Source organism: Dipodomys spectabilis, unplaced genomic scaffold, assembly GCF_019054845.1.
Source record: "Dipodomys spectabilis isolate Male_0828 unplaced genomic scaffold, ASM1905484v1 ptg000069l, whole genome shotgun sequence".
Taxonomy (NCBI): domain Eukaryota; kingdom Metazoa; phylum Chordata; class Mammalia; order Rodentia; family Heteromyidae; genus Dipodomys; species Dipodomys spectabilis.
Window position 1 is genome coordinate 15,662,169 of NW_024870746.1, and position 21,820 is coordinate 15,683,988.

Here is a 21,820-nt window from a genome sequence, read left to right on the forward strand (position 1 = left end):
TTAATTTTGATTATTTCTTTCCGTCTACTGGATTGGGGTTTATCTTGCTGCTCTTTTTCAAGGAGGTTTAGATGTGTCATTAAATTGTTAGTTTCAGATCTCTCCAATTTGTTGATGTAGGAGCTCAGAGCTATAAACTTGCCTCTGAGTACTGCCTTTGCTGTGTCCCAGAGGAGCTGGTATTTTGTGTGTTCATTTTTGTTGAATAGCATGAACATTTGAATTTCCTTTCTAATCTCTTCCATGACCCACTCGTGATTCAGCAGTGTGTTGTTCAGCCTCCATGTGATACCGGACTTTCTTTGGTGGCTTTTGGTGTTGAGTTCTAACTTTATTCCCTTGTGGTCAGAGAGAATGCAAGGTATAACTTCAATGTTTCTGAATTTAGACAAGTTTGCTTTGTGGCCTAAAATGTGGTCTATTTTAGAAAACGTTCCATGTGCTGCTGAGAAAAACGTGTATTCTGATGCTGCTGGGTGAAATGTTCGGTAAATGTCTGTTAAGTCTAGTTGATCTATGCAGCTGTTTAGATCTGCGGTTTCTCTGTTGAGTTTTTGCCGAGTTGATCTATCTAGTGGGGAGAGTGGTGTGTTAAAATCCCCAACGATTAATGTCTTTGGATCTATATGGGATTTGAGGGAAAGTAGTGTTTCTTTGATAAATTTGGGTGCTCCATTGTTTGGCGAATAGATATTTAGAATTGTAATATCCTCCTGAAGGAGAGATCCTTTAATTAGTATGTAGCGACCTTCTTTATCTCTTTTCATGAATTTTAATTTGAAGTCTATTTTATCTGATATTAGGATTGCAACTCCCGCCTGTTTATGCGGTCCGTTTGCTTGGTAGATTTTGTTCCAGCCTTTAACATTGAAAATGTGTTTGTTTTTATGGGCAAGATGTGACTCCTGCAGGCAGCAGATAGAAGGGTCTTGTTTTTTAATCCAACTAGACAGTCTATGTCGCTTAATTGGAGAGTTCAGTCCGTTAACATTAAGAGATAGGACTGAGAGGTATTTGGGAGTTCCTGCCATGTTATCTACCTTCTTGGGGGCTGCGAAAACTGGGTTCTTCCTATGGTTCTTGGATTCTCAGTTTGGGTGCAGTTTCTTGGCCTTTATTGCGGTCTTGTTGGTTTTCTATGTGTAGCACATCTTTAAGAATCTTTTGTAGGGCTGGTTTGGTGGAGATGTATTGTTTCAATTTTTCTTTGCTATGGAAGGTTTTTATTTGGCCTTCAGTTATGAAGGAGAGTTTAGCTGGGTACAGTATTCTTGGTTGATAGTTGTTTGTTTTTAGGGCATGGCATACATCATTCCAGGCTCTTCTTGCTTTGATTGTCTCTGCTGAGAAATCTGAGGTGATTCTAATTGGTTTCCCTTTATAAGTGATTACCCTTTTCTCCCTGACAGCTTTAAGGATCTTTTCCTTGTTCTGAGTTGATCCTGTGTGGATTATAATGTGACGGTGGGATGTCCTATTCTGGTCTGGTCTATTTGGGGTTCTAAAGGCTTCTTGTATCTGGACAGGCCTATCTTTTTGCATGTTTGGGAAGTTCTCTGCTAGGATCCTGTTAAACAAATTTCCTAGACCATTAACTTCTGTTTCTAGGTGCTCCTCTACACCCATTATCCTTAGATTAGGCCTTCTGATGGTGTCTTCCAGGTGTTGGATAGATCTATCATATTTCTTGGACTTGTCTTGGATGGTTGTATGTTCTTTCTCTATAATATCTAGGCTGTCTTCAATCCCTGAGATTCGATCTTCTGCATGGTCTAACCTGCTGTCAAGACTCTCTACTTTGTTTTTTATCTCTTTTCCTTCTAGTTGGTCAGCTTTGATGGCTTCAAGTTCTTTGTTGAAGCTCTGTTTTAGGTCTTGTATGAATTTCTTTACTTCCTTAATTTGGTGTTCAGTGTTTGTCCTCAAATCACTTAGTTGATTGGTTATGGTTTCTTTGGGCTCCCATTCCTTCTGTTGGGTTCCATTCAGCATTCCCTTTGTGGTCTCCCTGACTTCCTTCAGCTCTTTGTTAATGGATTCCATGAATGCCTTTAGTGATCTTTGTGTGTTCTCTACCTGGTCTCTCAATTCCTGTATTACTCTTTGATTAGCTTCCTCCCGTTCGTGGGATTCCTGCAGATCTCTTTGAGTGTTCTCAGCCTGCTCACGCCATTCCTCCCTTTCTCTTTGAGTATTCTCAAGTTGTTCACGCAAATCCTGTATCAGTTTTTGAGTAGCTTCCTCACGCTTATGATATTCCTGTATAAACTTCTGGGATGCCTCCTCTCTCTCCCTATCACGCTCATACAGAGTCCTTTGTACGTTGTCAAACTTTTCATTTATCATGTTTGCCACCAGTGTTTGTAGCGCTGTTTGGGAACTCTCCTCTGGATTATTCATTATCTGTTCTAACCCCTGATTATCAGGATTGGGAATTGAGATACCCGAATTTGCCATTTTTCTTGTGTTTTTCCGGCTTACTCTGCCCATTTGAGATGAAGATAGCACCAGTTTTGTGCTAGAACACTATCTTAAGGCAACCATCAACCAAAGTTTGCATTTGTACAGTCAATAGTCTACAGATACAATCTAGTTCAACAGATACATCTATTCGACATCAAACAACTATATGTTAAAGAACTTCGAACCGCAGAGAAGAATTTGGAAAGCCAGAAATTATTAGGGTTAGGAAGAGATGTGGGTAAAAAATAGGAATAGATTGGTGTGGGGAGGCACAGGGAGAGTTAACTATGTCCTAATCACAATGCAGGGAATAGGTTGTGTAGGATGTAAGTAGAGAGAGAGAGAAAAAGAAGAAAGGGAACGGGGAATGAAAAGAGACCAGAAAATAAAATAGAAACGTAAAAATTAATGTTATTTTAGAGATTAAAAGACCATCTATTTATATAGGAATATGAACATGTTGAGAGAAAGGGAGGGACATAGAGGAGATGAGAAAAACTTTAAAAAAAATGCTTAAAATATTGTATAGGTATAAAGTACTGCTATTAGTGAAATTAAGTCTCAGAGGTTTTGAATTGAGTAATAAGTTTGTGGATTAAGTGTGTACACAATGGGGGATAGGGTCTACTGGTTAACTACGGGTTTATCTGAGGATGTGCAGGACAAGAGTTAAGTCACATAAAGATGCACAAAGAGGAAAAGATGGAAAGGATAGGAAAGTGAGAAGAAAAGATCAGATGTTCAGTAGAGCTAGAAAAAAAAACAAAAAGATAATTAAGAATGAAAGAAAAAGAGAAAGAAGACAAGAAAAGAAAAGAAAACACATTCACGTATTCCTAAAATAAAAATTATAAGAGGAGAAAAAAAAAAAAGTTAATGGAAAACAATTATTTTTTCAGAAGAGGCAAAAATTAAAGATTAATAAAAGTTTTAGAAAAGCAAAAAAAATTTTTTATATATATATAAGGTAACAAAAAACGAAAAAAAAACAAAACAAGAAAAAGAAAAAAAGAAAAGAAGAAGAAGAAAAAAAAAAGTTCTTTGATTTTTTTTTTTTTTTTTTTTGGGAGGGGTGGGAAGAGTCCTGTATCTCCCTTTTGTCTGTAACCAGAGTCTGGTTGGAGTCTCTGGTCAGCTTGAGGTCCTGTGGCTTGATTGGTTTCTTAAGTCAGTTTGTTGGAACAGGTAGGAAAATGCTCTGCTTTACCCAAGATTTTGAGATCCCCCTCCCAGGTTAGTTTACTGGGAGGGTGATCTGCTTTGAGAATCACAAAAGAGGGGGATGCAGTGATGAGGCTAGGTTCTGGGTAGAGTTGAGGCCTTTCAACGAACAGTAGCTTTTCCCTGGGGCTATTTTGTGAAAAAAAACTCACAGCACCCAGCCTGGAGCCATTCTCAGGGTTTCTGTTTTTCAATTGATTGTGGTGGCTGCTAGAGGGAGGGGCAGCCTCTGGCTCTGGCCACCCAGCGAGGAGAGCTACTCCAGTGGCTGGTGCCTGAGCTGGGCGATCCCTCCCTGGATGGAACTGAGTCTGTGAGGTCACCTCGCCGCCAAGTTCCTGTGACCTGCCAAATGACTAGCTCTATTCCAAGGCCTGAGCTGGAGCTAGCCGCTCCTCCGAGCTTTGTCGGTATCCAAGATGGAGATCACCGGTGCTGGGGGGGGAGGGGTGGCCTTCCCTCCTCTGCTCCCAGAGGAGTGAGGAAGTGGGGCTTCTACTCACGCGGAGTCTTGGATCTCGGGTCGTCTCTGGTCTGCAAAGTGCAGGATGAAGTTGTCCGCTCCTTGTCGGTTCTTGCTGGTGTTGAGTAGAATCCGCTCGTCCGCTGCGTCTGGCTCCTTCGTCCCGGACTGTGTCTCAGGTATGCCTCCGCGGCGGTGGTCGCCGCTGCGACCCTGCCGCCGCAGCGGCAGCTGCTCAGATGTGTCTGCTTGGCTTCCCCTCTCTTGACTAACTCTCTGTCCTGTGATGGCACACTTGGTGTGATTCTCTGGCTTGGGACTGTTCACTGGAACTCTGAAACTGTTTTCTATGCAAGAGCTTGTTCAGATTCCAGCTTCTCCTCCGCCATCTTCCCGGAACTCCTTTTTTGTTTTTTTAAAGAACATTACACATGGTCAGGCATAGCTCATGACTGTAATCATGAGGATGAGATCTGAGGATCTGATTCAAAGCCAGATGAGATAGAAAAGTCCAAGTGACTCTTTTTCTCCAGTTAGACATCAAAAAGTGGGAAGGAAAGTTATGGTTCGAGTGGTAGAGTGTTAACCCTGACTGTTAAAACTTAGAGATACCAAAAATGGTTTAACTCAAGCCCAGGCCCTGAGTTCAAACATACCCTCCCTCCCACACACACACACACACAAATTACCTGTAGTGCAGAAGAGTAGTTATAAAGATTGAATCCTTTACAGCCATAGAGTCAAATGGAAAAAATCACAATTTCTTGTGGGGCATTAATCTTCTTTGATGAAATAGGGTAGGGTTTTCTTTTCTCTGCCTATCTTCTCTATTATAAGAAATGTGGCTGTGTATTCTGGGAAACTTAATTGTCCTTTAATGAGGTTCATGGTCTTATGACATCACAGAAACCTGGATCATCAAGGAATTGTGGGGTTTTCTTGTTTTGTTTTAATTTACTCCTGCATCTCTGTGAAATCGGCCACTGATTCAAGGGGAATAGTAAGTTTGATTTTTACTCTCTCTCTAGGTTTCCTTCCAAGTTTTTCAGAATACAAAGATGATCAGATGTGCTTATGTAGAGATACAGTTGTGTTTGTTTACAAAACAAGTTTTCCAGCTGATTCTTTTGGTATAAGAATGTTGTAAAATTCACTCTAGAGCATGGATCCATAAACTACCAGGCACAAGCCAAGAGTAGCTTGCCTCTTGTTTTCAAAACAAACTTGTATTGGAACATAATCACATGCATTCTCTTACTTTTTTGTTGCGGCTAGCATGCAGTAGTAGCAAAACTTGATAGTTGCATATGGCCAAGAAGGCAAAAATATTTACTCTCTGACACCTTACTGAAGTTTGCTGAAGTATTAAGAGATAAAGGGAGGAAGTGATGGAGAAAACAGACTTTTCTCTGCCTAACACTGCCACATAGCATTTGCTCTAAAGCAAAGAGAGCCACACACTTCCATTTCCCTGAGAGTCAAGCGATTTCAAGGAATTGCTCCTTCAATTAATCAAGTCTTATAGAGTCCAAAAATACATTTAGAAATATTTTTAAATATGAAGACCCTTGTCCTTTGGTAAGGATGTAAATATGACATATAAGCCAATTAAAGCAAAATTATGAGTTACATTCCAAGCAATTGACTGGAAAATTAGAAATTCAAAGGAGAGAAGTGTTGAGAGAGGATTAGGCTGGGTAACAGAAGATAAGGAAGGAGTTGAGTTTAAATGTGAGATTATGCTGAGTATGGAAGGAGGAAGTAGTAAATGCATACTCAGTTGTCTGACTGATTGACTAATTTATTGGTTAAAACATGGAAGAAGTTTGCATCTTGATGAGCAATGGGAAATAATGTGGGGTATTGAATTCATTATCTATTGTTGCGTAACCAATTACTGACAAACTTAATGGCTTCAAATAACAACTATTTATTATCTCACATACCCTGAAGGTTGTTCTGAATGTGGGAGGTACTCATTCAGTTTTCTGCTGAAGTTGAAGATAGAAGATAAGGTTGACTGGTATGAGAGGTGTCATTTCCAAGATGCCTCCATATTGTGACTGGAGACTGGAAGCTTCTAGAAGTCTTTTACTGGCCATCAGTAATAGAGCTTTGCACATTAACACAACAACCTCTTTAGAAGGCTACCCAAAGGTCTTCCTTCATGAGGGACTCAAAGGAGAAAAAAGAGATAGCAAGGCAGAAGTTGCAATGCCTATTGTGACCTAAGATGTACCTACCATCACTCTGAACTGTATTCTATTTGTTAAAAGTAAGTCAACAACCCAGCCAGCCCATGTGCCCAGGGCATGAGAATTAAGTTCCAACATTATAAGGAGAAGGTTGTTAAAGGGCTTCGGGGGAATATTTTTAAATTGCCATTAAAAACCAATAGTAGATACTTACTAAAAGTAAGAATCTATGACTATAATAAAGAATCGATGTTTTTCTCCAGGCTCAAAAAGATATATGATTTTCTTCCATCCATAAAACCCCAAACCATCATCCATCATTAATCACCTAAATTACCACACTTGTGGGATTTTTTCAACTGGCCTTGTCATAAAACAGCAGAAGGAACATTTTCTCTTGATTTATGCAGGATAAAAAGAGGGTAATCCTACAGGATCCTCTCTCTGCTGTCCCTCTTCTTACCAGAGAAAAATACAGGGGCACAGGAGTAATATTGTCTCTATCCATTGAGTATAAAAAAACCAGAAGCCTGAGGATAAAGGAATATAAAAGAAGAAGAAAGAAAACTAAGACTTTCAAGTGATTTGCAACAGGAAGTGTGAAATAGGCATTTGATAGATTTTTACTGGTCAGTAAATGTTATTATTCATTAATATGTATTTAGTGTTATAAGTGACTTTTCTTAAATTATGGCTATTGGGCCAACTTAATAACAGACCTTTAGAGATGATTGTGATAATAACATTAGCTAATTCAATCAGCCATGTCTCAACTCTGTTCTCCCTGTCTTCATCTGTGGTTTTAGCCATACAGTACTCTGCTCATCTCCCTTTTGCCCAAACGTTTCCTTAGATTACTTAAAACTAGACTTGCCAGGAGTTGACACCATTCTTGCAGTCATGAGTCAGTACATCACTAGCCTCTGCCCTGAGGTAGAAAGGACCATGTGATCCAACTCAGCCCTATTAAGGAGGCAGGCCTTGGATCTGTTTTTTCAACTATTGTAGATAATGTTCACTCTCGTTCTTTAGAAGAGATATTTGTTGTCACCTTTGGAGGTGCCTTTCTTTTCCACAGGGTACAAAGATAACATTGTTATTGGGGGAAGAAGAAGAAGAAGTCAACTGAATAACATCCCATGAGTCTCCACCTAGAGACTCACCCACGCCTGAATTTTCTGTCATTTGAAAAACTCAATATTATAATAGATTAAATATTTACCCGACTGACTTAATTAAGATCTTTTGTGTTTGTTTGTCTATTTGCTGACTTTCTAAATTCTTTGTGCATCTAAAAAATAATATCACTGGAAAGTCATTGGAAATTTTTCTCTGTAGTCTAGTTCAAGCAAATATTATTATACTTGTGTTGCCTCGGTTTTACATGGGCTTTGGATGGGAGAATATGATTTAAAAAAAAAAAGACATTAGGTCTCCCTATAGGGACATGTCATTTGAGGCTTCTGTTTGTCATGCTTACGATGAAGACAAAAGCACTCGCTAAATTCAATCTTTGAATTAAGCTGTAACCAAGCTTGTATATTCATTAGAGGAGAAAAATTCTCCTCGAAGAAGTTCAAATTGTTTATTGATTTTCATTTCTGTGTTCAAAGGAATCCTGAGTAAGTCTGTCTCAACACAGACCCCACGGGGCTAAACAGCCAACAAGTGCATCACATTTAAATCCAACTGAGCAGCTGCCACCCAAAATGGGAGGATTCTTCTAAAACTATATTAATAAATAGCAAGAGAATGGGATTTCCAGTTCAATAAAGTTGGTTCTTAACAAGGAATAACATTTCACCACAGTTGGTGATAGATGACAATGTAGTGGAAAGGTTGAAGAAAGAAAATGAAAAAGAAAAAGGAAGAGGTAGAAAGTAAATTTGGTTGTCCTGCTTTTGCTCCTGACAGGTGGTGGAGAGAAATCTCTTTTTAAAAATTACTGCTTGCTTTATTTGAAAATTTAAATATCTATGTGGGACCCCATTACATGGGCACTGGGTGAGTGAGCTCAGAGTGAGCTTAGAGGTGTAAGAAGAAAAAAGGAAACACTTGATTGCTGTTTGATTAAGTAGTATACAAAGGAGTTGCCATTAACACAGCAGTTCATAAATACAACTTGCATCTGGATCAATGTCACCCATCTCAGCATTCTTACCCATTTCCCCTGCCCATCTCACTCTTCTTCATTTTGTAGAATAGACATTGGAATCTTGACGGCATTCTCCCCTCTTCTTCTCTTCATTCATTTCCCCTTTTCCCTTGACCCTATCCCACACCTTTCAAGTACCTGCTTCATGGTATTCATTTTCTTGAACTTTGACTTGCCTTTCTAAGGAATTTCACTATTTTGCATTCTCCCTTGAATCTAGTTTATGAAAAAATGAGCATAAATATTAATATATCATCTGCTTTCAAAGAAAATATAAGAATTAGCTTGACAAAAATGGATATGAGCCCCTCGCTGCTGGACTTATATCATCAGCACCATATGAAGGTTGCTGATTTTGTACTCGTGAGGCTGAGATCTGAGGATCACAATTTAAACACACTCTTGGAAACCCTTATCTCCAATTAACTAGTAAAAAAAAAGCCAGAACTAGAGGTGTTTCACCTGTACTAAGGCAGGTTATGTCTAGAAATTTGAAGTGCATGAATGTTTGAATTGCTTTTTGATCCAGATATTTAGCACTGAAGAATTGATCTCAGATCTTGGCTTAATTCTACACCAAGGAAAATTCTCTGTGTATTAAATTTGATCTTTTTCAGATAAATTATCTCACCAGATCAAAGAAAGAACAAAGAAAGAAAGCAAGCAAGAATGAGAGAGAGAGAGAGAGAGAGAGAGAGAGAGAGAGAGAGGGAGAAAGGTAAAGAACTGGTCTCCAGGGTTGGTAGTGTTGAAGATCAGTGTTAGGACAGTGATAGAAGAATCCTGGGGATAATTCTCTAGACTGAGAGACTTTGGTTTATCAGTAAAACTTCTGTATGAAACATAATTGTAATTCTAAGAAGATCGTTTTTGCCAGTAGTTCTGTATGAAAAGGAATAATTTATTATTGAAAACCATCATTTGAATAAGCAATGGAATTTTCTTTTAAAATGTAATGAATGTAACAAACTTCAGGCAAAATCTTCTCATTCTGATCTGAGGTCAAACACTGGTTTACTGTGCAAACTTTTTAAGTAATTCATTTTTCCTTCCAGCTTCTGTGTAGGCACATTCAGAAAACATTAAGGATGTGAGGACTTAATCCATGAGCCTGAAGTCCGTGAAGGCTTTAGGGGTGTGCCTTCTCTGCTGACCCCTGAGGCTCCCAGAAGAATCTCAAGGGAGATGTTTTGGGGTTCTATGCTCAGGCAAGAACCTCTCCATTAATTAATTCTTTTACTTTTAAAGTCAGGGCACCTAGCTAAGCCATGCATTATTGCTTCATTTATGATCAAGTGGCTTCTGTGTAATTACTTCACATTCATCGACTTGTTTGAAATCCAGCATACAATTTCCTTTCTTCTGCCTCCTGACACCATTCTTTTTCTTTTAATTTTTATTTTTTGTGAACATACTGTACAGAAGGGTTACAATTAGATGGGCAAGATAATGAGTACATTTCTTATCAAGCATTGCAGCCTCCTCCTTTGTTTACCCTTCACATCCCTTCCCAGCCTCCCCCCACCCCCCCCACCCAATTCTCCCCTCCCCCCACCCCCCTCCCCCCCCCTCCCGCACCGAAGTTGTAAAGTTAGTTTTCGACATGACAACTTGTACTTCTCATTGTTGTAACCGCTGACACCATTCTTAAAAAGCGTAATGTACATGTGAATGAACTAAGAAAATATATAAGCTCTAGGGCTTGCTTGGCCTAAATGATTCTCACCTTCTATAAGAGAAGAGACAGGGGATTTAAAAATTATTCATCATACTTCCCACTGAAGATAACCAGTAAATTTCCATTATGGCCGGGTTCCTAGAAACACTGGATGATAATTGTTCTACACAAATGTAAATTTCACACACAGTAACCTAGCTGAATGCTGTTGACATGGATTTTATTCATCAAAAAAAGAAAAAATTGCATATGTGTTTGATCTTTTATCTATATTTAATCCATGTAGATCAAAATTCCGAGTGTTTCATAATTCTCAGACTTTTGTCTTTAATTTATTCCTTCCCATCTATGCACCATGTTTTAGGCTTAAAAAATCATTCTTATCATAGACTTTTAAAGTATCATAAATAAGTTCAGATATACCACTTTAGTGAAACCCCCGAGGGATAAGTCAAATTCCTTGTGTTAGAATTTCATTGTACCAAATATTAGTTGAAACAAGGGAAACAAGAGTTAAACACCTCTGGCTCTGAAATGATTACAATACAATTTGCCACAATGTAATTTGACCAGCATATGAGCTATAATTGAGAGATAAAATTGGTTTATTTGCAAAGTGAGAAACATAGCCCATCGAAGTGCTGAAACTTTCTTTTTTGGCTTAAAAGTACAAGTTTACTTATGACTTAAAATTTTTTCAAGTTAACCTTTTAAACTATTGGGTTCAGAAATAACAGATTTAGAAATGATTAGACAATTGCCATCAACTTGGAACTAAATAAAAGCTTTATTTTCATTGTCATTATTTTGAAACCCATTATGTCAACCCAGTATTTGTTTGATAATTAAGTTAATTGTTTTTACTGAATGAACATAGATTTTACATTAATGTCATCATTTATTTCCATTCCTGAATCAGATTCCTCCCCTACTCGGGATGGATTCTATTGGTTTGCAAACTATATGACCAAGTTTCAAACAAACTGTTTGTGTCAAAAGGACCATTGTAATATATTGTAGGTCTAGAAGATTCACAGAATAAATAAAAAGATTGAAAAAAACAAATGTGATTTATACTGACACAGATATTCTTCCTAGCCTACACTATCTTTTTCACCAGAAATGAATATTGACTCAAATGGTTAAGAGAAAGAAGGGAACTAGCAATCTTTTCCAGAAGGAGAAATAATTTGCACAAGGGAGTAGAAGCAAAAAACGGAAAAAGAACTAGAAATCATCTAGAAAAGTAGATTTCTATTTATAAAAGTCGATTGTTAAAGTCCACATATATAATAATCCTTTATATAATAATCCTTTCAAAAGTATCATTTTCTATCAGGAAAATGAGTTCTGAAAGCCTGGTGATTGAAAATGTCTATTTCAACATTTCTTTGTGTATGCTGCTAAAGAAAAATGCGTCTGAATATATTTTTTCTCAAGTGGATGGGATTAGCCTGGTTTGTTGGTGACATCTTGTTCATATAAGTCATTGAGAGCTAGTCAGATCTTTAGATGTTATTTGTTGATTTATTTATTTTTATTTTGTTGGTCATGAGGCTTGAACTCAGGGTTGGGCACTGTCCATGAGATTTTTCATTCAAGGATAACACTCTACCACTCTGAGCCACAGCTCCAGGTCTGGCTTTCTGGTGGTTAATTGGAGGTACGAGTCTCACAGACTTTTTTGCCAGGGCTGGCTTCAAATTGTAATCTTCAGTTGTAATCCTCAGATCTCATCACCATGAGTAGTTAGGATTACATGTGTGAGCCACCAGCACCCAGCAAAAGTATTGCTTTTTTGGTTTTCCTAGGTGCAAGACCGGGGACTCTAACCTGGTACCAGAAAGATTTGCTTCATTGGCTAGTGATCTACTAGTTGAGTCCCTGTCATTTGTTTATAATAGCATGGATGAGATTTGTTTTTCTTGTATATTGAGGTCAAATCCTAAAGTTAAGGCATATTTACACCCGAGAGAGAACTACCCGGTTATTCACAGGTAACTGAAAGCCAGTCAGATGATCAAAGAAAAAGAGAATAGACTTTGGAGACTGTTGGTCTATACCACACTGAATATACTTTGAAAATACAAAGCTAGTTTTTCAAGGAACTCAGAGTCCACTGTGGAGACACATGCAGAAGCAGATCATTATAAAGCAATACAAAGTACACTGAAGTAGAGATGTGTTTGATAGCTTATAGAGACATTGGCCTCCTGTTGTAATTGTCCGTATAGTTGGCTTCTCTTCACAACCAGTCTGTAATAAAGAGAGGAAGGGAAGATACGGTCATAATACTAATACAATACCTTACAAAACTAGGAAAATGGAGGGGATAAGTAGGGTTGGGAGGGACAGCAGGGGGAGAATGATGAAAAGGGTGGTATTGATCAAAATGCAGTGCGTGTATAAACGGATGTGACAGCTGTGACCTCTTTGTACAACTACTTAAAGATTAGGTATGGAAAGTAGAGTGTAAAGCAAGCTGTTCTGTCAGCCTCATGAACTTGACCCAATCATCTTTCCTGGATGTTCATGGCAATTTGAAGGTGTAGTTTTACACCTATGGAGGGTTTGGGCTTATGGACAAAACTCAAGCTTGATTTTTTTTTTTTGATGGTTAAGAAAATGACTTCATTCCCATTCAATACTCTGTGCTGCTCAGAAACTGTTCCCAACCTTCCTTGGTATGCATACTGGTAACAGATCACTTGTTGTGAAGTAATTTAATCTTAAATTCCATTTGGGTGTGCAATCTCACAGCTTATGAGAAAAAGGTCTTGCCAGAGACCCTATTATAATAGTTCTTACAAACTAAGCTGCTGTTGATCCTTTGTTGGGAGACTTCACATTTGACTACTTCCTTTTGAGGCTGAGTCCCTGGTTTTGGTTTTTTCTCGGGGGGCGGGGGGGGGCATAGGCTCATAATGCTTAAGTTTCCACCCTTATTCTTTGCTCTGTGGGTCTGAGGCCCTGTGGACCCCTGTGTTCCAGTTTCTTAAGATTCCTTCCCTGAACCTCAGCACATTTTCTGGAGCCCCTCTGCCTCGTTCCTACTTCATTCTTCTCTCAGAAAGTAGGTCCTTGAGGATCTATTCCAGTTTTATAAAAGTTCCTAGAAAAAAACAGATTATGGAATCACACTTCTCTGAGATTTGTGATGTCAGCCCTGCCTCAGGAATGGACTCTTTGTAGAAGGACCATTGGAAGGACTTGTGTTGGCTCCATGCATTAGAAGGCAACACTAGTAAAGCTACCCCTCAACTTGACTCCACTATTTCTCTGTTAATGGACTCTTTATCTGTAATTGATTTGATTTGGGGGCACTCTTGGGGAAAAAAAAGGCCATAAAAGTTGTGAGGCATTTATGTTGAAACTGGAGCAGTGCTCTAAATTTTGCTCTTTTGTTTCTAAGATTGGCATAGAGAACAGGGGTAGGAAAGAAATCTGATTATAGTTGCCTACCTGGCAATGGAGCCCCGGTATTTTTCAATTCCTATTATATTGCAAACATGGTATTAGACAAAAGTGATCTTATCATGAACCACAGCAGAAATTGCTAAGAAAAATGCTTAGAATATAGGCAAGTATAAAGGTAGTAATATCATAACACATATCTATTTAGGTGCAGGAATATAATGTTACGGGAATCAGTGAAGGAGTTTGAGTCCAGCTTTAGGAGTATAATGAAACTTTATTAGAAAATATAACTATAGTGATACTTGGGGTAAAAAGAGTCTAACGTGTTAGGAGCCACGAAAAACAATGTATCAAAACAACAAAAGTTGAGAAAAAATATGGTGCATCTCATGGTTTGGATCTAAATTGACCCCAGAGGCAACATGCTATAGGTTTGGTTGTTTGGTGGGTGTAGGTAGGCTTTGGGGAAATGGTTAGAAGGGCAGAACTCTGATGTCATTAATGGATGAATTCACTAATTGACTCATAGTAGTTAAGTTACTGGGTAGTGATAGAAACTTAAAAAGGAGGACCATAGGAATATGTTCTTGGGACTTTATCTTATACCCAGTCCCTCCCCCCCCAACCCCAGCTTGCATTTGCCATGAATTGGTCATAACAAATGTATGTCATTCTCATATCATGACAATTGTTAGAAATAGCTAGCTATCCAGAAAGCTAGATGTAGGCTTTACAATCAATTCAAAATTTTCACCACCTGTAAAATATATATACATGTATATCTCTGCTCAAAACACTTAAAACATCCAACAAATGACCTAAACTGCCTTTTTTTATTTCCATTATGATGATTAATTTTGATTTTTTTTCTGCTAACTTAAAATCTATTCTTCTTTAGTCACTGCCTCTAGGTCTACAAAGGTTCTGATGAAAGTAAGAATGGAAATCCAGCCTGAAAGCCTGAGACATGGCTTGGGCTGCAACAGCAATGGATAGTCCTGATTAGAGTGTAGTAACTAAAAACATGGTGTGGGAAGGCAGTGGTCCAACCAGGAGGAATCATGCATAAAGTCTTTGAGAGAATTGTCTGACAATGCATAAAGAATTTATTTCTACTGTCCAAAGCTTTGTTTGAAAATATGAGTATAGCATACAGGGATCAATTTTTTTGCCAGGTTACTTGGCTTATCTGTAGTTGATGGCTAAAGTAAAATTAACAGAACATTCAGAGAGAGCCTTGGGTAAAATAATAAGTTGGTCTTTCTGGATTTTTCTTTAAACGTCTTTCATAATATTGACATTGGGGACTCAATATCCTTTTTCTTTTCTCTTTTCTTCTTTGAAAATTTCTCAGATCCCTCGCTTTAACCCAAGAGCAAAGGCCTGGTGATGACTATTTCTCTGGTAGGAATTAATATTTTACTATAGGTAAATGCCTGGCTCCTGCATTTCTGGCATCCATTACCAATTCTGTAGAGAGAATTCCTGCCCTTTCCTGCTCCTCAGCAGCCATATCAGCAGGTGGGTACCTATTCTACTCTACTTCTTATAACTCTGCAAAGTCATCCACACAGAGCAGGAAGGTCACTATGTCTGACAGGTGTGACTGCAGCTGCCAACTGTGGCTTGATAGGACAGTCAGATGGAAGAGGGGAAAAGCAATAGGAAGTTCTGGCTGGATTGGAGAAAGTAGAAAGGTACCTGGTGTTAGGGAAACTTCTGAGAGAACAGCAAGTTCTCAAACACCACAATGAAACTAAGGAGCAAGATTGAAGTAAAAAGAAATAAAAACACAGATGGCCAATTATTTGGCAAGGAGGATGAGGATTCAGAGTCAAATGTGGCAGTAAACTCGATAACAAGAATTCCAACACTATTTTTCTTGACATTTAAGGTTCATTCACTATGTACCCATAAAAGGGATGAGGGAAAGACCTCATCTCTTCTGTTATTGTTTCCAGTGCCTGTCTCTTATTGTACAGGCCTTGTCTTTCTGCTTCGCATTTCTAGCCCCTATCCCAGGCTGCAACTGCCATAACGGATTTCCTTTCTGACAGATCACATTAGGGATTTCTACCATAGACTATTTTAGCCAATCTCCAAGATCTGGAACCCTATCTGTCTCCTACTTCAGGGAAAAAAACACTGAAATATTAGGTTTCCTTGAAGAGGCAGAGATAGCACTAAGTTTACAGGTGAAAGAATCAAACAATTCATACTTTAGGGAAAGGTAACCTGGCAACCACGCCATACACTTTTAAATGTAAAGGGTTTGTCCAATTACATCCAGTGTCTCTAACGTTCAAGGATAATATTTTGAACAAGATTCCAAACAGAGGTATTCCATCTTATTTTTTATTACATCATAAAAGGTCATAACTTGTGTAACAACTTAGTAATGATGGTGAGCCTTCCCTTTACTTCCCAACCCTTCTTTTTGATACTACACTTGTCCTCAGTTTTATGGCTTTTAGGTCTCCAATTCCTCATGTTATACCTGCCCATGGTCACTGAATGTACTAGAACACACAAAAATACACACATTTAACAGTCAAATCTTTTTGAAAAGGTCAGTGTGATTAACCATATGGGAATGTCACATAGACACTACAATCTTATCTGTAAAGATACCTTATTTTTGAACAGTTTTCTTTTAAGCTATGTCAAAAATCTGTGCTCTTTTGAGTTGCTTTTCTGTCTCATTCAGGAGCATGCTCCATTCTCCACACCAATAATGAAAACTTTAAGGAAGGGATGATAGATCCAAGAGCCAGTGCTGACAAAGAACTAGTGTTTGTCACTTGAGGGAGTCAGCTCACATATGTATATTTCCACCAGTGCAAAATATTTCCATTACCATGAAGACTAGAACCTGAAAAGTTGGCTTTTATAATCTGTCACTGGCAAGCTAACATTCTGAAGAACATTCTAAACATAAAGTTCAAAGCCTTCTATAAACAAGATATCTCTAACAATGTTCTTGGTGCTATCCCAAGTGGTGAGAAAAAAGAAAAAAATTAAAAGGGAAAAGTATGATTGGTCTAGAAATGGAACTGTGAAAACTTACTATAACAAATGGAAATCTAAAAGAAAACCACAGAGATGGTGACTTTCCAAATAATTCAACAAACATTCCAAATGAGACCCTACTGTATCTCTGCCATATCTAAATGTGGTTGTTTTGTTTGGGTTGGGTTTTTTTTATTTGTTTGTTTGCTTGATTTTTTTCTGTTTATGTGGTACTTTTGGGGAATCAAACCCAGAGCTTTATGCATGCAAGGCAAGCACTCTACCACTGAGACACATTCAGCCCCTTCCTTCTTTCTTTTTCCTTTCTTCATTCTTTTTCCCCTTTACCTCCTTGCTCCCTTTCTCCCTTCCCTGCTCCCCTCCCCTCTTCTCCACTCTCTCTCCTTTCCCTTCCCTTCCTCTCTTCCTCTTCCTCTTTCCTTTCCTTTCTTTTCTTTTCCTTTCCTTTCCTTCCTTCCTTCGTTCCTACCATTTAATCCCTTATTAAAGGAAGTCAATAATTTATATTATTGTCATTTTACCATTCTCTAATTATGGCATGTTCTTATATAAAAGAGCACTTCTCTGCCACAGAATTAAAAAAACCGTTTTTAAGCTAGATGTGTGGCACTATCCCTATGTTTTTGAAGTCTAAAATATCTAGCAAAAGGAAATTAAATTGTTTAATTACAAGACCAAGTTTATCGTAGGGCAGAAAAATACAGGAATACACAGCAAATACTTGTGACATTGAGCTCTGAATCGCAGGTAAGCAGGGATATAGTACAACTGAAGGTAATATCAACTGAATAACTTCTTGGTCAGCCATACCATGTGATGGGGTAGGCAGATCCTCCAGTCTTGATGCTGCCTTCCATCAGATGTGTGGAAGTCAGGACTTACTGTGTAATATTCTCAGTAGTGGTGATGATAGTAATTCCTGACAAATCTACAAAAACAGTCAAAACATACGTTGAACACTATTAGTTTCCAACCACGAGTAATTGGGGATATGCTATTAAACAAGACAGACCCTCTGCTCCCAGGAGTACTCAGTATGCTGGTAGGGGAGAGAAAGCTACCAATTCCAAATAAATAAATTAATCAGCTATAAAAATAATTTCATGTATTCATAGGCATGATGGAGAAAATGAAATGAAGTCGTGTGATAAGAATTATGTGGGCCTGGAAAAGTTTTCTCCTACTAGACTTTTGGGAAAAAGCCTCAGAGGAAGGGAAGTTGATAAGTTAAGTTGGGATTGATATTGCAAAGAAGGCAGACATCACAGAGTCTGGTGGCAAGAGGGAAGTCAGATGCACAATCCCTGAGATCAGAGTAGAACTGAAATTCTAAGGAAGTATTAAATGAAGTCAGAGGGGAAGGCTGGGGTCATGGCTTATGAGGTTTGGTAGTTATAGTGGGGGGTTTTACTTTATTCTTCACTAGCAAGTACTTCTGGAATTTTCTTCAATGTTCACCCATTCTTTAGCATTACTGCAATCTAAGTTCCACAGCAAAACAACCAGGATATTGAATTCCTACTCCAAGGGGGCTTAATTATATAACGCAGGTTGGAGCATGGACCAAGGAGAAAGAACAGTAGGTCTTTTTTGTGGTCACAGGATGAGGTTAATGTCATGCCAATGTTTAGATATTTTATTGGTATAACAAATACAACAAGGGGCTGGGAAGGTGGCTCAGTGGTAGAGCTCTTGCCTTACATGCATGAGGCCTTGGGTTTGATTCCTCAGCACCACATAAGCAAAAAGAAAAGAGCTGGAAGTGGCGCTGTGACTCAAGTGGTAGAGTGTTAGCCTTGAGCTGAAGGGCTGAGGGACAGCGCCCAGGCCCAGAGTTCAGGCCCCACGACCAGACCAAAAAGAAAAAAAGAAACAAATGCAACAAAATTAAAAAAAAAACACTAATCTGAAGTGTACAGCTTAATATATTTTCACTTAAGTAGACATTAGATTATAACCAGGCAGATCATGCTATAAAACATGTTCAGAACCCTAGAAGATCATCTCATGTAATTTTCCCGTTAATACCATTTCTTGCCAGTGCAGCTGCCATTTAACTATCATATTAAATTATTAATAGAAATATGGTTTAGTTTGGAGACAGATTTGGGACAAAAACAAACCAAATACACTTTTTCCTTAGAGAACTGACCTCAGGTTTTTTCATCTATTATAACTTGAATATTTTAAAAGTCTGTAGGCATGTAACAGTGTTAATGGCTAGGTAGTATTTCATTACCATGTTTTATATAATCATTTCTCAGAGGCTGTGCCTTAAGATTCTGATCAATTCTAAGCTATCCTTAAACAAAATAACCACAAAATTATAATATTATAAACTAATCTTTTTTTTATTTTTTGGTCAGTCGTGGGGCTTGAACTCTGAGCTTGGGCACTGTTCCTGTGCTCTTCAGCTCAAAGTGAGCACTCTACCACTTGAGCCACAGCGCCACTTCCCGTTTTCTAGTGGTTTATTGGAGATAAGAGTCTCACACAGACTTTCCTGCCCAGACTGGCTTTGAACTGCGATCCTTAGATCTTAACCTCCTGAGTGGCTAGGATTACAGGCGTGAGCCACTAGCGCCCGGCTTACTAATCTTTAAAACTCAGTATTTAGTTATTAATATATCTCAATGAAACAAGTATTTTCTTGTTCTTTTGGATGAAGCCATAGAATCTAACACACTACCTGGTGATCACAGTTCTCTAGCAGACACAAGAAGCTTTTCAGAGTTTCTGGAGGATTGACAAATAGAAATAAAGTATTTATCTCAAATTTAGATATACATCTTATCCCTAGAAAAACAAAATTATGACATTGTATCCATGTGAAAAAAATTAGTTTGGGGTGTTTTTTTTTTTTTTTTTTGCTTCCAGCAGTGACATGGTAACTGACACAGGACTTGAACTCCTGTAGGAAAACAACTACAGATTTAGACAATAGGAATGAAACAGCCATGTTCCAGCACAGAGCAGCAAGCAGAGTAGAACTTCAACCCTGGAGACAATAAACGCACATAGAGCAAGCCCCTGACTGCCCTGGCCTTCTGCCTGCACGTTCTTGGTGTGGTGAGGAGAGGCCAAGTAGAGCAGAGGTTCACCTCGCTAAAGAGGCAGCCGGGGAGGCAGAACGTTAGAATGGCCGGCTTCGAGAAGCTGCGTAGGAAAGGGAAGTGAGTTTCGCTGGGAAGGGGAACCTAGGAATCTCGAGCCTCTCTAGAGCTTCTTGGCTGTGTGCTGCAATGTGCATTCACTGGGCAAGAACTCCATGAGTTCTAGTAGGTGTTTGTTTCTGTGGGACTGAGACCTAAGCAGTCACACCAGACTTGGGGCTGTATGGGAAACTTCTGATCAAACCTGAGTGAGAAGACTATGCCAAATACATGAGGGGTCCATTTGAAGCCCCCAAGACCACACTTTAAAAACAAATATCAGGGATGAGGAACTATAGGACTATGTTCAAACTTAACCAGACCTATAAAATAAACCGAACATCTGGAAAACACAAAAAGATCGCTCAGAGCAAAATATAGTTCACTTAAAAAAAGATAAATAGGGCTGGGAAGGTGGCTCAGTGGTAAAGTGCTTGCCTTGCATGCATGAGGCCCTGGGTTCGATTCCTCAGCACCACATAAGCAAAAAGGAAAAAGCCGGAAGTGGTGCTGTGGCTCAAGTGGTAGAGCGCTAGCCTTGAGCTGAAGAGCTGAGGGACAGCGCCCAGGCCCAGAGTTCAAGGCCCACAACCGGACCCAAAAAAAAAAAAAAAAAAAAAAAGATAAATAGCCAGGCACTAGTGGCTCATGCCAGTAACTCTAGCTACTTGAGAGAGGGAGATCAGGAGGATTAATGTTCCTATTCAGCTCATACCTGTCACCTAGCTAAATATGATGGCTGAGTTAAGATCAAGAGGATTGCGGTTCCAGGCAAGTCTGGACATAAGATCCAATCTCTATAGGAAAAAACGAAAAACAACTGCACAAGTGACATGTACCTGTCATACCAGCTATGACAGAAAGCATGAATAGGAGGAAAAAGTAAGAACTGATCTCAAAAACAAAAACAGCCCTAAGGGCTAGAGACATTGTTCAAGCAGTAGAGTGCTTGTATTACAAGTGTGAGAAATGCTGAGTTCAAATCCTAGTACACAAATAAAAAGGAAAACTAGTGAAATAAGTAACCCAGACTCCTTAAATTGTAACACTTTTATTGTCTAGCATACAGTGAAGTTCCTACTGTGTGTGAAGAAACAGAAAAATGTGACATATACTTGAAAAAAAAGTTTGTGTGTTTATATATGTATATATGTGTATATAAATACAGCAAGTGTTACATACACAATAGATAACACAGTATGTATTATATATAAAACAAATGATGCCCATATAACTCAAGACCTTAAACAAAAGATTAATCTATACGTAAGTAAAAATGCTGCATAGTTAGCCTTGGTGACTCACATCTGAAATCCTAGTTACATAGGAAGGCTGAGATCTGAGGATCACAGTTCAAAACCAACTCAAGCAGGGAAGTCTAGAAGACTCCTCTCATTAATTAACAGCCAATAAGCCCAAAGTGGAGCTTGTGGCATGAGTGATAGAGTGCTAACCTTGAGCAAAAAAGGTCAGGAACAGCATTCAGACCTTGAGTTGAAGCCCCAGGACCAGCACCAAAAAGAAAAAAATTGCATGATCTGATCTATCTATCTATCTATCTATCTATCTATCTATCTATCTATCTATAGAGAGAGAGAGAGAAAATAAAACTTCTTATCAGAGAAGGGGTAGGGCAGGAAAGGGAGCTACAGATCACAGAATATGAGTGACTTCAGGTATCTAATTTTTAATATGAAGACTACAGCATTGTATTATATTACATTGTATTTGGAATTCTTACCCAGTGGGTTTTAGTTCTTGCTGACACAGACACACACCAGGATGACTCTGTGAGAGGATAGCTATGTTTATATGTTTCACTACAGTAACCATTGTGCTATCTTTATGTGTCAAATCCCCTAGAAACTTCATAATTATAGATTTAACATCATGTATACAACTCATCTCAAACAAATTGTGTACAATGGGATGCGAAGGTTAGAGTTCATAGATCCCCGCCTTGTTTTCCTTTTATCTCCTTGTACCCACAAAACTTCCTTTACTACCTTGAGTAAACTGAGCACGTTTGCTGAAAACCAACTTAAA